A 13,330-nucleotide genomic window follows, 5' to 3' on the forward strand; every position below is an offset into this window, starting at 1 on the left:
TCTAGGATAGGAGAATGGCATAGTCTTGTCGACTGGTGTGGAGTAGTCCTTAGCCAGTTGACTTGCGAGTCCATTCACTTGGTGGAGGTCATGTTGAACTAATAATGTCACACAAGTTATTTGTGGTTAGGCATTATTCTTTCAATCATGTTCCGCAGAAGCCAAGGACCTTAGTTTACCAAACCCATCTTGGCCTATTTTTAGGACCGTAGTGCGGAGGTCGTTCAGATGTCAGTTCTGATACGATTGTTACGCGATACTACACTCATAAGAGTTTCTCTTGAGAATATTCTTGGAATACGAGTATTCGTTCCTCCGATAATATTCGAAAGATGGAACGATGATTATGGGAACCTCTGATAGAACATGTCTGGCAGGTTTAAACCCTAGTACACTCCCTTTGGGTGGTTCTAAACCGAAACCCCATGCTCGTGACTCTCAACAAACCCGTGATTCGTGGTTGAGTCGTTCAAACATTGTTAATATCAATGGATCCCGGATCAGGTGTAAAACCTAAAATCCACCAAAGCGGCTGGTTGATATTAAGAATGTCTGAACCGGTTCATGTACCGTTAATATCAATGGAACTTGGGTGTCGATAAGGTGAAAACCTAAATCCACCAAAATGGATGATTGATATTAGGGATACATAGAGCTTTCCCACGACCTTTGTCTGGTGTGTCTTGCTTGATCCTTGAGTGTGATTGTTGCATTCATACATTCATGCATTCATCTACATTCATATCATCAGAAAAAGAAAATTTTCAAGGAACTCAAAGGAGTTTATTTGCAAAAATTTTCAAAACATGAAAAAACCGGGAAAATTTTTTCACCTGATATATCTGATGAGATATTCTCATGTAAGATCAAAATGCTTAATATTTCAAAGTTTGCAAATAAAACCCTCGGGTTCCTTTGATATTAAAAACAAGCATATGCATAAACACTTCATGCATCATTTGCATAAGCAGGTGTTTTGTTCCGGTCTCCCGTCCTGTGGTCTGACCCTGCGATCTTCATTTATTTTGAAGACGCGCTTTGCCGGTATTATACCAGAGCCAACTCTGCCAGTTTGATGGATCATTTTGAGCAAGAGAGCTATGAATTCAGAAGGATTTTGCCAGCCTTAGTGCTGTTGATGGATTTATTCCTGTTGATGGATTTATTCCTGCTGATGGATTTATTCCTGCTGATGGATTTATTCCTGCTGATGGATTTATTCCTGGTTAACCGATCCCGGGCTGGCATTGGCTATGGTTCTGGGGCATGCAATGAGCAAGGTTTGTTCACAAGTGGAGGATTCATCCATGCTGATCAACCTGAGAAGAAGTTGCTGTTATCATTGAAGAAGAAGACGCAGAAGAGCTGAACAATTTCATCATTCCTGGTGGTGTCTGCCACAATTGGGTCGCTGTGGATGTTCCTACGGTCATTCATAAGTCAGCGTGATTTGTTCATCTTGTTTAAAACCCTTCTCCCAGGCCAAAAGGAGAAGTGATGACATTGTTGGCAGCATTTAATACAATGATGTTTTCATTCAATTAATGCATTGTTTAACATTTGTTTTTCCTTTGTTTTCACTTTTTGCTTTTTTGCATGAAATCAGTGATCACAAAAAACCATGAAAAACAAAAACAACCTTTTTCATCTGCATAAATGATTTGCTTGTTTAAATTCAAATGCTTTTCATTATCCAAAATCATTATGCAGGGATTTCTAAACCCGTTGAACATAGTGATCCAACGCCATCTCCCAATCTTGAAGTCCTTGTATCTGAGGCAGAGGAAGATGATGTTGAAGGGGATTCCTGATGAGATTACCCGCCTTCTTGAGCACAAAGAAGCTCATTCAGCTGTATTATGAGAATCAGCAAACCAGTCAAACTGGGGCATCAAAAAAAAAAAAAAAACAAAAAAAACAAAAAAAAAAAAAAAAAAAAAAAAGAAGAAGAGGTTGAAAAAAGATGAAGAAATCAAAAAACCAGGAAAATTTTTTCAAAATTTTTCCAAGGGAAAAAAGAAAAAGTATACCCTCAAGTCCCTAGTTGACTGATGCTGAATGGATTCAAAGTCGTTATGACCAGTTGAATCTGATCGAAGAAAAGCGTTTAACTGCCATGTGCCATGGTCAGTTATATCAGCAGAGAATGAAGAAAGCATTCGATAAGAAGGTCAAGCCTCGTGTGTTCCGAGAAGGTGACCTTGTGCTCAAGAAAGTTTTGTCTTTCGCGCCCGATTCCAGGGGCAAGTGGACTCCAAACTACGAGGGTCCATATGTTGTTAAGAGAGCCTTTTCAGGCGGAGCTTTGACGCTTACAACAATGGATGGGGAGGATTTCACTCGTCCTGTGAATTCAGATGCAGTTAAGAGATACTTTGCCTAAAAAAGAGTATATGCAAATGAAAAAAGAATGAAAAAAAAACAGAATAGCTCGCTAAGTTGAAAACCCGAAAGGGCGGCTTAGGCAAAAATGAGCGTCTCGGTGGAGAACCCGCAAGGGTAATCCAGGCAAAAATTAGAGACTTGAAAAAAAAAAGAAGAATATTTGTATCCCGCTAGATTGAGTACCTCACTCTGGGGCAATCTAGGCAAAAATTAGGGATTTGGCAAGTAACTGCATCCTGACAAGACTTTCTGGTTCATCAGTCGTCATTTCGTCAGAAGATTCTCGATTCGTCGTCAACTGAAACTTCGGATACATCGAGATTCAAATTGGTAGAGAAAGGATCATTATGTTCAATGTAGCCCTCTTCCAATATATATCACTGATTTCAAATTTGTACAGATCTATGGAGTCTTGCCATTTGCAGACTACCATTCTATCAAATCAATTTGAGCTTTTTATCCAATTTATCTGCACTCTTTTTTGTTTCAATTCAACAAATGTTTTGCATTGTTTTAAATTGATAAAATGTCATTGTTTTAAACAAATCAATTTTTTCAAAATTTTTGTTTTAAACAAAGTGAACATTCACAAGATTGAAAGGATACTCAAGAATATCTCAGTGCTCTCCCGAGGGTGGCATGATTCCCAACAGGTAAGACATTCGTTCATATTCCTGGTTTGGTGGTATCTTCTTTCTTCAGATCTTTGTTGAGGTTGTTCCTCAAACAAAGTTGTTGTTGGGGTTGTTCCCCAGTACAGTCGCGAGCAGAGTGTTGTTGAAGACTTCGTTTTCTCCAGCAGCAGTTCTCCCAGCATGGGTGTTTCCTTGTGAGTTTCGGTGGTTGATGGTTTGTCATATTGGTGCCCCGTCACTTTCTCCAGTGGGTCGTGCCCCAGACTTTATTTGTCTCCTCAGCACAGTCATGAGTATAACTGGTTGATTGATATTCCCCTCTGAGTCGCGAGTAGAGCTGTTATTAATATCCCCACCAGAGTTGCAAGTGGAGTTATTACCGCTTTTCCCCCATGCAGTGTGCCAGCAGGATTTGTCTGTTTCCTCAGCACGATCGCTTTCTTTTTGAAGACTCGGTAAGTCAGTGGTTTGATACCCGGTACTTTACCTTCTCCCCGGCGAAGTCGTCTGCGGAATTGTTGTTATCTCTCCATCAGAGTTATTTCTCTCCAGCAGAGCAGGATTTATTTTCCTGAGCAGTTTTGATTTGGGTTGATATCCCCGTATTGCAACCATCTTTTCCTCAGCTTAGTCTGCAGAATGCTTGTTGTGGCAGTTTTGCCTGTTGAATACTCTTTCAATCCCCGATATGGTCGGATGATGGCTCTAGCCTCCAGTGAACGGATTTGATTTCCTGACTGTTTGTGATCCCCAGTAGAGTGGCTTATATTGCAGAATCTACTTGTTGTGATCAATTTACTGTGTATTCTCCCCAAGTGGAGTGGTTTGTTGCAGAATCTATTTGTTTGATCTGTCCTCCCTCAGTGGTTTGTTCCCAAGAGAGTAGCCGACAGTTTTCCCCAATAGAATTGCCTATGCAGTAAGATTCTATTTGGATGATATCATTCTCCCTCAGTGGATTCTCCCCCAGCGGAGTTACGTGGATTTGCTTCTACAGCAGTTCGTGCTTACGCACCTTTGTGTTTCTCAGTTGACACTGGGATCCCTTGCAGATGCTTTGGGACTTCTCTTGTTCCCCTACAGATTTGTCTTGGTGGCTGTTTTGCCCGTTGTGACTTTCTGTACCCTGATTGGGTCGTCTCCTGATATCTCTGATTCTCTGCTTCTTCAGCAGTACCTGCAGATCTTTGCTTTACAACATGTAGATCTCCGCAGATTGGCTTTCCAGCTGGTTTTTCCCCTGGAAGTATAATACCGGACGTTTGGTTCCTGAACCTGTTTGTGTTAGAATTGTCTGTTTTGTCAGCATTCATCAAACATAGATCACGCATATTCATGCATATTCATAAACATTCAGATATTCATGTTGCATTTTTCGCCATATATCTTTTGTTTGTCGTGTCTCCTGCTATGGTGATATAGATCTCTTTACAGATCTCCCCAAGCAGATGTCGGGTGTTTAAAATCTCTCCATATAGAGTCAACCCCATAAGCAGAAAATGCGTCTGTCTTTCCTTCTGCAGTTCCCCACCGAGATATATCCTCGTGGATGACGGTTTCTTCCGTTTCCTCCCAACACATGCATTGGGATAGAAGTTCCTATTTGAGTTATATCCTCATTAGGACGTGTCTTGATTCAGTCTGTCTTTTCGGATCATTCCCGAATCGACTATTTGTCAAAAATCTTGTGCTTCCCAGCGGGTTGTTCCCCAGCGGAATGTTTTTTGGGCCTCTACCCTCATACCGGCAGTTGTAAGTCCTATCTTTCCTGGCTTTTCTTGACAGAATTTGTGGTTATACACCCTTTTATTCTCCAGCCAGAGTTTTGGTTTTCTACCTACTACCCGGTAGTTGTAAATCCTATTTTCCTGCTCTTCAGCAGTTTGTGGTTTGTTATAAACCCTATTTTGGTTTCCCGTGCGGATTTGTGATTTGTTCTATCCCCACGCGGAGTTTTTTGGTCTTCTACCCCGTATTCGGTAGATGTAAACCCTAATTTGGTGGTTATCTTCATTCAATATTTGATGATGATTTTCCTTTGCTTATGTAAGTTGCTCAGATCAGCACTTATATCCTCAGCAAGTCTTTTGTGGATAATTGCCGTATGCTAGCAATTTTATCCCCAGTGGGTCTTTTCACCGTATGCTAGTGATTTGTTCCCCGGATCGTTGGTTGTTTACCAATGCATCTCCAGCTAGTCCCTGTGGATAATTGCCGGATGCTTGCAATTTATCCTCAGCAGTTCGCCTTTCATTTACCCTTTTGTCGGTAATGTTTGTTGCTCCTTTTGATTGGCCATCGTTATATACCTATTCTGGTATCTCGATGCCTTTCTTTTCGGATTTTTATCCTTAAACAACCCAGTAACCGGTTGTGGATAATCTTCCATGCGAGTATATTATTCACGGTCTGCCGGTAATGAATGGTATATCTCATGCACTCTTCAGTCGAAGCCTTTTGTGTTTCCCCAGTCGAGTAAGATTCGTTATTTCCCTTTGTGGAGTCGAATATCCTTGTTGTCGGATAATTGCCGGATGCTTGCAATTTATCCTTTGAGTTGTCTTTCGTTTACCCGTATGCTTGGTATCGATTGTCTCTCTTTTTTTGGATAGTCACCTATTATATACCCAGTAACCGGTATCTCTGGTGTCTTTTCCTTTCGAGTGTATTATTCACGGTCTGCCGGTAATGAATAATATATCTCATGCGCTCTTTAGTTGGAATCCTTTGTTGATTTTCCCCAACTGAGCAAGATTCGTATTCTTTGTAGAATCGAATAGCCATCCTTTAACCAGTTTGTGTTTCGGATGATGAGTGTTTTGGAAGTGAAAACCAATTCACGCTTCGGTAGATCACCTATTATATACCCAGTAACCGGTATCTCTGGTGTTTCTTACCATGCGAGTTTATTATCTACGTTCTGACGGTAATAGATAATATATCTCATGCGAGTATTCTTATCCACGGTCTGCCGGTAATGGATATTATATCTCATGCACTCTTTGGGTTTGTGTCCCCATTTGAGTAAGATTCGTTTTCCCGTTGTGGATTCGAATGCCCATCCTGTAAGTCGATTTGCTTTTTCAAGCCCTCCTTTCGGATGATGAGTGTTTTGGAAGTGAAAACCAATTCACGTCTTCGGATTTTTATCCTATAAACAACCCAGTAACCGGTTCAGGATAATTTTCCTTTCGAGTATATTATTCACGGTCTGCCGGTAATGAATAATATGTCTCATCTGAGTATTTTATCCATGTTCTGACGGTAATGGATATTATATCTCGTTCACTCTTGAGTCGATCTTTTGATTGTTTTCCCCTCAGAGTAAGATTCATTTTCCTTGTGGAATTGAATGTCCATCATATAAACAAGTTTGCTTTTCTAGCTCTCTTCAGGATGATGAGTGTTTTGGAAGTGAAATCCAATTCACGCTTTGGTCGGTCATCTATTATATACCCAGTAACCGGTATCCTTGGTGTTCCCTCCTTTCTGCTCCCTATTATGACCTCGGTCCCCCTGTGGAGTTAGATTTTTTCTGAGTTTGTTACCCGTATGCCTGGTAACATCTCATTTTCTTTGTTACTTCCCTCAGTGGAACTTTTTGTTGCTTCTCCTCAGGAGTCAGCTTGTGTCTCTCCCAATGGATTTATTTTCCATTTGGAATTCTTTTCCCAGTGTGAGTCCTTCACTCCCCAGTGAGTTCTCCAGTCTGTTTTCTGTTTTCTAATCAGAGTCGTGTTTTGTTCACGTTGTGTCAGTTTTGTTTTCCCCCAGTTTAGAGTCGTGTCTTGTTCACACATCTCATTTCTTTTATTATCCCCATAGAGTCTTGTTAGAGTCTCTGTTCCTGGTGAGTGTACTACTCCGATGGATCGTCTTTTCTTCTGTGTGAATCATATTCCCCACAGAGTTTGTGTCTTTTGCATACATACATTTGCATCATGAGGTCTCTTAGGGACCAAAATTTGTCTCATTACTGTTATTTAAGCCCATTCTACCGCGTCGAGATGAAGATTTCTAAACTTCACTTCTCCGGCTAGAATGACCTTAAATAGGGGCATCTGTAAGACCCCAATTTTGGGCCCTAAGATCCCTCATGGCCCATATCATTCATATCATGGCCTCAAGGATCAATGCATGCCTTTGCTTTCCTCCTAGTGGGTAGATTGCCTTGTGGTTTGTTTCTTGATCACAAAGCATACTTTGCATTTGTATATCTTTGCTTTCATATGTTTATCATTCAAAAAGTACAAAAATATTGTCAGTCTAACCTTGTTGCTTGCAGTTGAAGCAATCATCAGCAATTAGGTCAAAGTCAGTCATTGATCAGTCAAAGCAATGGATGGTGGCCATTCTTGCAGAATTTGGACACCATGATCAATAATCAAAGGTTCATACATCTTGAGACATCATTTGAAGTCAAGTTCTCAAGGAATTAGGGTTTGGAATTCATCAGAAGTGGTCCAGTCACTCAAAACCCTAGAAAAGTCAAACTTGGTCAACTGTGGATTTAATCAGAGATTTGATGGATAGAATTGATTTGAAGAAGTTCATTCATACTTGTATAAGCCTCATCTATCATGTTCAACCTCATCATGGAAGAAAATCAAGTCAAATCAGAAATTTTCCAGAAATAGAAAGTGGACCTGTAATTTTAACTGCCAAAAATGGAAACTTCTTGATCCTCAACTTACATCATGATACAAGCTTCAAATGAATTTTTTCCCAACATGAAAGTTGAAGATCTTGTTCTCCCATTTTCAAAAAGTCCAAGAACTCTCAAATCCCATATGTGGTTGTCAAGATATGATCAATTCATTTTCATCAATTTTTTGAACTTCAACAAGCCATATCTCTCAAACCATAAGGCCAAATTTGGTGGGGTTTTTTCCTACAAACCACATTTTTCATCCTCTTTCCAAAAATATAAATTTCATGACCTAAAACCTTGCCAATCAAAATGGCATTTTTGGACCTTTTTCATTTAAATTCAAAGTTTGACCAAACTTTGACTTTTTGAGTTTTTGACTTTTTCTTGATTTGGTCAATTGGGAAATGTTCCATATCACATTTGTGATTTGTTCCAAGCCATAAACCATCATCATACCACCTTTACACCACCATTTGGGATCAAAAGGCAAATTTGGCAAAATGTGCAAAAGGTGTGAAAAGAGTGAAAGCAAGTACAGCAGTCCAAAGCAACAACAAACAGCAGGGATTTGGTCTGCTAGCAGCCTGATTGCAGGCCCATTCGACCACAAGTATACACCCTCCATTCCATTTATGTGAAAACTAGCAAAATGCAATTACCTCATTTTGAACAAAGCAAAGTACAATCTTACACAAGCAGACCACAAACAACATTTTGTTTGGTCATTTGCAGCCTGTGCCCAGCCCAAACTCAGCCAGCTATCACACCTCCACTTCACTTGTACACATGATTAGCAAAATGCAAATGGTTCTCATTAAGCTAAACCAAGTTAGCACTCCCTAATCCAATTCTAAACAGGTGATATATAAGTCATTTTCTGCCCATTTGGTAACCCTAGATTGCAGCAGCCATAACAGAAAAACATTATTCTCTCATCTGCATTTTTTGCTCGATTGAATTTTCTGGCCAAATCCTCCAAACACTCAAGCAAGCCTTTGCTCATTAATCATCTAAACATCATTTGGGATTGTTTTTGCACATCATTTCTCAACTGTAACCCTCTTTCAAGCTCTGCATCTTCAAAACATCTCCAATGGCAACTTGAGATTTGAGGAGGTCCAAGCAAGTTTGAGCTGAGCAAGCTTCATCACCTTTCATTACCAAGCATAAGCATCACCTGTTTGCACCCCTATCATCAAAAGGATCACTGTTTCAACATTTTCTTCCAAAACAAGTAAGTAATTTATCTTCCCTTTTTGCCATGCCATACTATGTTTGTGAAAGATCCTCGGATGCTGATTTTAGAATGCTTTGTCTTGTTTGAAATGATGCCCTCATGAGGGAGAAATATGAATTTCTTTTTTATGTCAAAATGCATTTCTCGTTCGATTTGTTCTGCTTGCATTAGTTTGATGAGTTTTGATGTTATATCCTTGTTGCCTATTGCTTGATGATGCTGTTGGTATACTAGATTTTGGATTTAGGGCATTTTGAAATTTCGACCTGCATATTATTGATGAAGCATGCTGCTGTTCTAACCCTAAACCCTGCCAGGAAATCTCATGAATATGTTGTATGCTGATTGTTTGATTGGTGTTTGAATGATGATTAGTGATGAATACATGATGCCATGCTTAACCATGCTGCATTTTTGAAATCCCACGAGCATTGGCTTGGAATCCGTGTGAAACATGTTGTATGCAGCTGTGTGTTTATTGTTTAAATTTGTTTGGATGTTGATGAACACCTGATGCTGCTAAACATTGCCGCTGTTGTGAACTCGAGACAAGTTTCCAGAAATTTTCATTGATTTGTGTTTAGGATTGTTTGTCTGTCAGTTATTGCATGATCATTGTCATGTCCTTGCCATGCTGTCAATCTGCTTACTGTATAAACCTCACCCATACCATGCTGTTGCTTAATGTTTGTTTATAATACTTACATGATGATGGTTGATGTTGCATTGTTGGCCAAACCTTAAACTGCACGTGAACCCAGGATTTATGCATGTGGATGCTGTTGTTGCTGCTGTTATTTGAACCAAACATCATAACCAGAAAATCCATGTGAATCATGTTTGAATGTTGTTTGTGTGGTTTGGTCGTGTGCTGTTGTTTTGTTTGATATGATGCTAATGAACACATGCTGCTATTGCTGAACCATGCTGCATTTTTGAAGCCTCCTTGAACATTTGTCCTAAAAATCCACATTGAATTGTGCTTGTTGTGTTTGGTTTATTGGCTGTTTTGGGTATTGCATGAACATACTGTTACTGCACCATGCTGTTTGTTATGATGAGTACATAATGATGATGAAACCATTGCCTTGATGTCTTGAACTTACCCTGTCCAGGATTTCCATGATTTATGTTTGTTTGGTTGATTGGTTAATGTTTGCTTGATGTTCATATGCCTTGCCATTGAGTGATTTTGCTCAAAACCTGTTTGATGCTAATGATGAACATGAAGATGATATTGCTGCTGTTATGCCTGAACCATGCCATACCCAGAAATCCACATTGATTTATGTTCTGTTTGTTTGAGTTAAGAGGCCAGTTAAGTGTTGATGCCATGCTGTTTGTTTTGTTAGTCGAATGATGATGATGCTTAATATGTACATGCTGCTGTTCATAAACCCCAACATATTTTCCAGGAATCATGTACATGTGCATATAGGTTGGTCATTATTTCTGCTTGAAATTCCATGATGCTGTTGTTTTCAAACTTATGCCATGAGAAATAGGTTGTATGCTGTTGTTGGTTAATGATACATGAGTTTGAATGCTGTTGTGGCTGGTCGATTTTTGTGTTGCTGTTGAGTACAAATGCTATGCTGCTATGTGCTATTGTTTTGATTACATGATGATGAATGCATTTTGCTGCTGTTTTGAACTTGCTCCTAAAAATCCACAGGCTGTCGTTTGTTTTGGGTTTGGTCGAATGATGGTGATAATGAATGTGTGATTGGCTGCATAAACCCTGTTGCTATTTTTTTGCTAAAACCCTACCACTGTTGTTGCCCAGAAATCCATATGTTTTGTGTTACCATGCTGTTGATTGCCAAAATGCTATGCTGCTGAGTGTTTTGTTGTTGAATTTGTTTGGATGTGACTGAACTTGTATGAAGTTTGTATGCTGAAAACCCTAAGGGTTTATGGAAAAAACCAGAACTTGAACTCCATTGGCCAAGTTTACTGTTCTATTGGTGAGGACCAATAAGAACATTTCCCGTGTCCTGCTTATGCTGTGCGTTTTGGTTAAGTGATTTGATAATTACTAGTTTGCCATCGTTGACCATTGCCTTGACCATCTTGCTATGCTATGTTCTTCATATTTCATCAATTATTCATCAAACTTCCATAATTCATTTTCAATTCAATTTTTATCCAAAAATCTTGAAATTTTTCCCTCATACTCATGAATGTGTCTAGAATTTTATTATGAATTTTAATCATTTTTCCATTGGCTGGATTTTTAATGATAATTATTTTCTTGACATGTGTGCCAAAATGATACATTGTGCCATTTCAATTGTGAAATACTCATGTTATATCCAATGAGCCTGAAATTTTTTGTGGTGAAACTAGACACATTGACCTTCATTTCCATATAAAGTTTGTGCATTTATCATTTGTGGATTGAGAGTTATGATTTTCTGAAGTTATGTGTTGCATTTGTTGCTATACCATGATCATGTATTTTCCCAATTTTTGTTCACATGCTTCCTCTTATCCAATTGACCTCAAATTTTGCATGAACCATCTATCACATGTCTAGTTTATGTATGAATTTTCTTGGAATTAATCTTGCTGTTTTCCATTTGATTGAGAATTTTCTTCCATACTTGGTCATTTGTTGACTTTTTGTGCTATGCCTTGCCAAATCTTTTGTGAAATTCTCAAATCTTATTGTATGGCCATGAAATTTCATATGTGATAACTAGACACCTCAAGCTTTGCATTGGTGTTAATCTCATTCATTTCTCTTCTGTTTTCAAATTGATATGATTTTTTTGAAGTTGACCCTTGCTTGTTGACTTTCACCATGCTTACTTGAACTTGATTTGACTTCATGATTTTACTTGAGTGCCTTCCTCTCATCCAAATGCCATGAAATTTGACATGCTTACCATGATAGATGTTAGGATTGAGTGTGATTTATTTCATAATTTTTGAGATTGTTTGAGTTGACTTTTGAATGAAGTCTTTACTGTTGACTTTTGTATGCTTCTCTTGCCATGCTTTGCATCCCTTTGCACATGAAATGACATTGATGCATGATTTTATTATGAATCCAATTGAGAATGCTTCTTGAATATTTAGTCTTGGTTTGGGTTGACTTTTCCTTGCTGCCTTGACTTTTTCTTTCATCTTTGACCCTAGGCTAGTCCTAGTGGTCTTGTAAGCTTACAATTGAGCTGTTTGTTTCAGGTTGAGCACCAATGCCCCAAAGACCTTTCAATTTTGATTGAGTTGGTTTGTTTATCATGTGCTAACACTTGTTTTGTAGGTTGACTCATAGGCTTGAGTCTTTGTGCCTTGCACAATTGATCCCTCTGTGGTTGAATTTTGTTTATCCATTTCCTTTTGATTTTGACTGTTGATCTGTTTACTAATTAGTTTGACTTTTTCAGGTACTTTAGTTGCTTAAGTTCTTTGAACTTGCTTGCTTGCTTTGCTATTTAGCATTTGCTTTGAGGTATAATTACTTCTTCTTCATGTAGTCTGGAGACCCGGTCTGTTATTTGACCGGGCAAATTGTCTGAAGTCCTCCTTAAGAGGCAATGCCTGTGTTTGTTTAAATTTGTCCCAAGCAGGAAAAGTCCTTCAAGTAAGGCAATTGGTGGAAGGTAGGGATAAGCAATCTATCCCCCACTATTCAGTGTGTCCTCTCTTTGCTCCCATTACATGGTTGAAGCAATGAGATAAATACCCAAGATCTAATCGAGTCAATAAAGGGGAAAGAGTTCCATCTTTCTGAACTCCCCCACTTTCTATTTGATGCTCTCCCTGATCAGGGATAGAAGCAATGAGGCACACCCCTCATCTCCTTTTCATCTGCTTCACCTGAGCCCCTCAATGGCCAGGTTAAGAGCGACCTTCACCTATTACAGTGGACTTTCAAAGTCAAACCCTCTTGTGTAAGCCCCCATTGTTTGGCTATAGAGTGTGCTGTTTGATATTCATTGATTGATTGATTGCTCCATATGCACTTGCTTGCTTGTATGTTATGCATCTATCATCATCAATTTGCCATTAGTGCATGATCATCTCATCTGTTGTGTGATGTTATCATTTGTTGTTTGCCCATTGAGGACAATTGTAAGTCCATTGCTTTGGCATTTGCTCCTGTGATATGGAAGGATAGAGTGTAAGACCTCATTGGTCACTCATATCTTCTGTTTTATCTGTTTGTATGTGAGGATACAGTTATAAGTCCCTGTAAGTTGGCATCTGTTATCCTGTGATCATAATTTGATCTGTTTGATTTGTATGTGAGGTTGCAGTTATAAGTCCCTGTAAGTTGGCATCTGTTATCCTGTGATCATAATTTGATCTGTTTGATTTGTATGTGAGGTTGCAGTTATAAGTCCCTGTAAGTTGGCATCTGCTTTCCTGTGATCATAGTTTGTTCATCTGTTTGTGTGAGAGGTTGCAATT

The sequence above is a fragment of the Lathyrus oleraceus genome, chromosome 5, assembly GCF_024323335.1.
Source record: "Lathyrus oleraceus cultivar Zhongwan6 chromosome 5, CAAS_Psat_ZW6_1.0, whole genome shotgun sequence".
In the NCBI taxonomy this organism is placed as follows: Eukaryota; Viridiplantae; Streptophyta; class Magnoliopsida; order Fabales; family Fabaceae; genus Lathyrus; species Lathyrus oleraceus.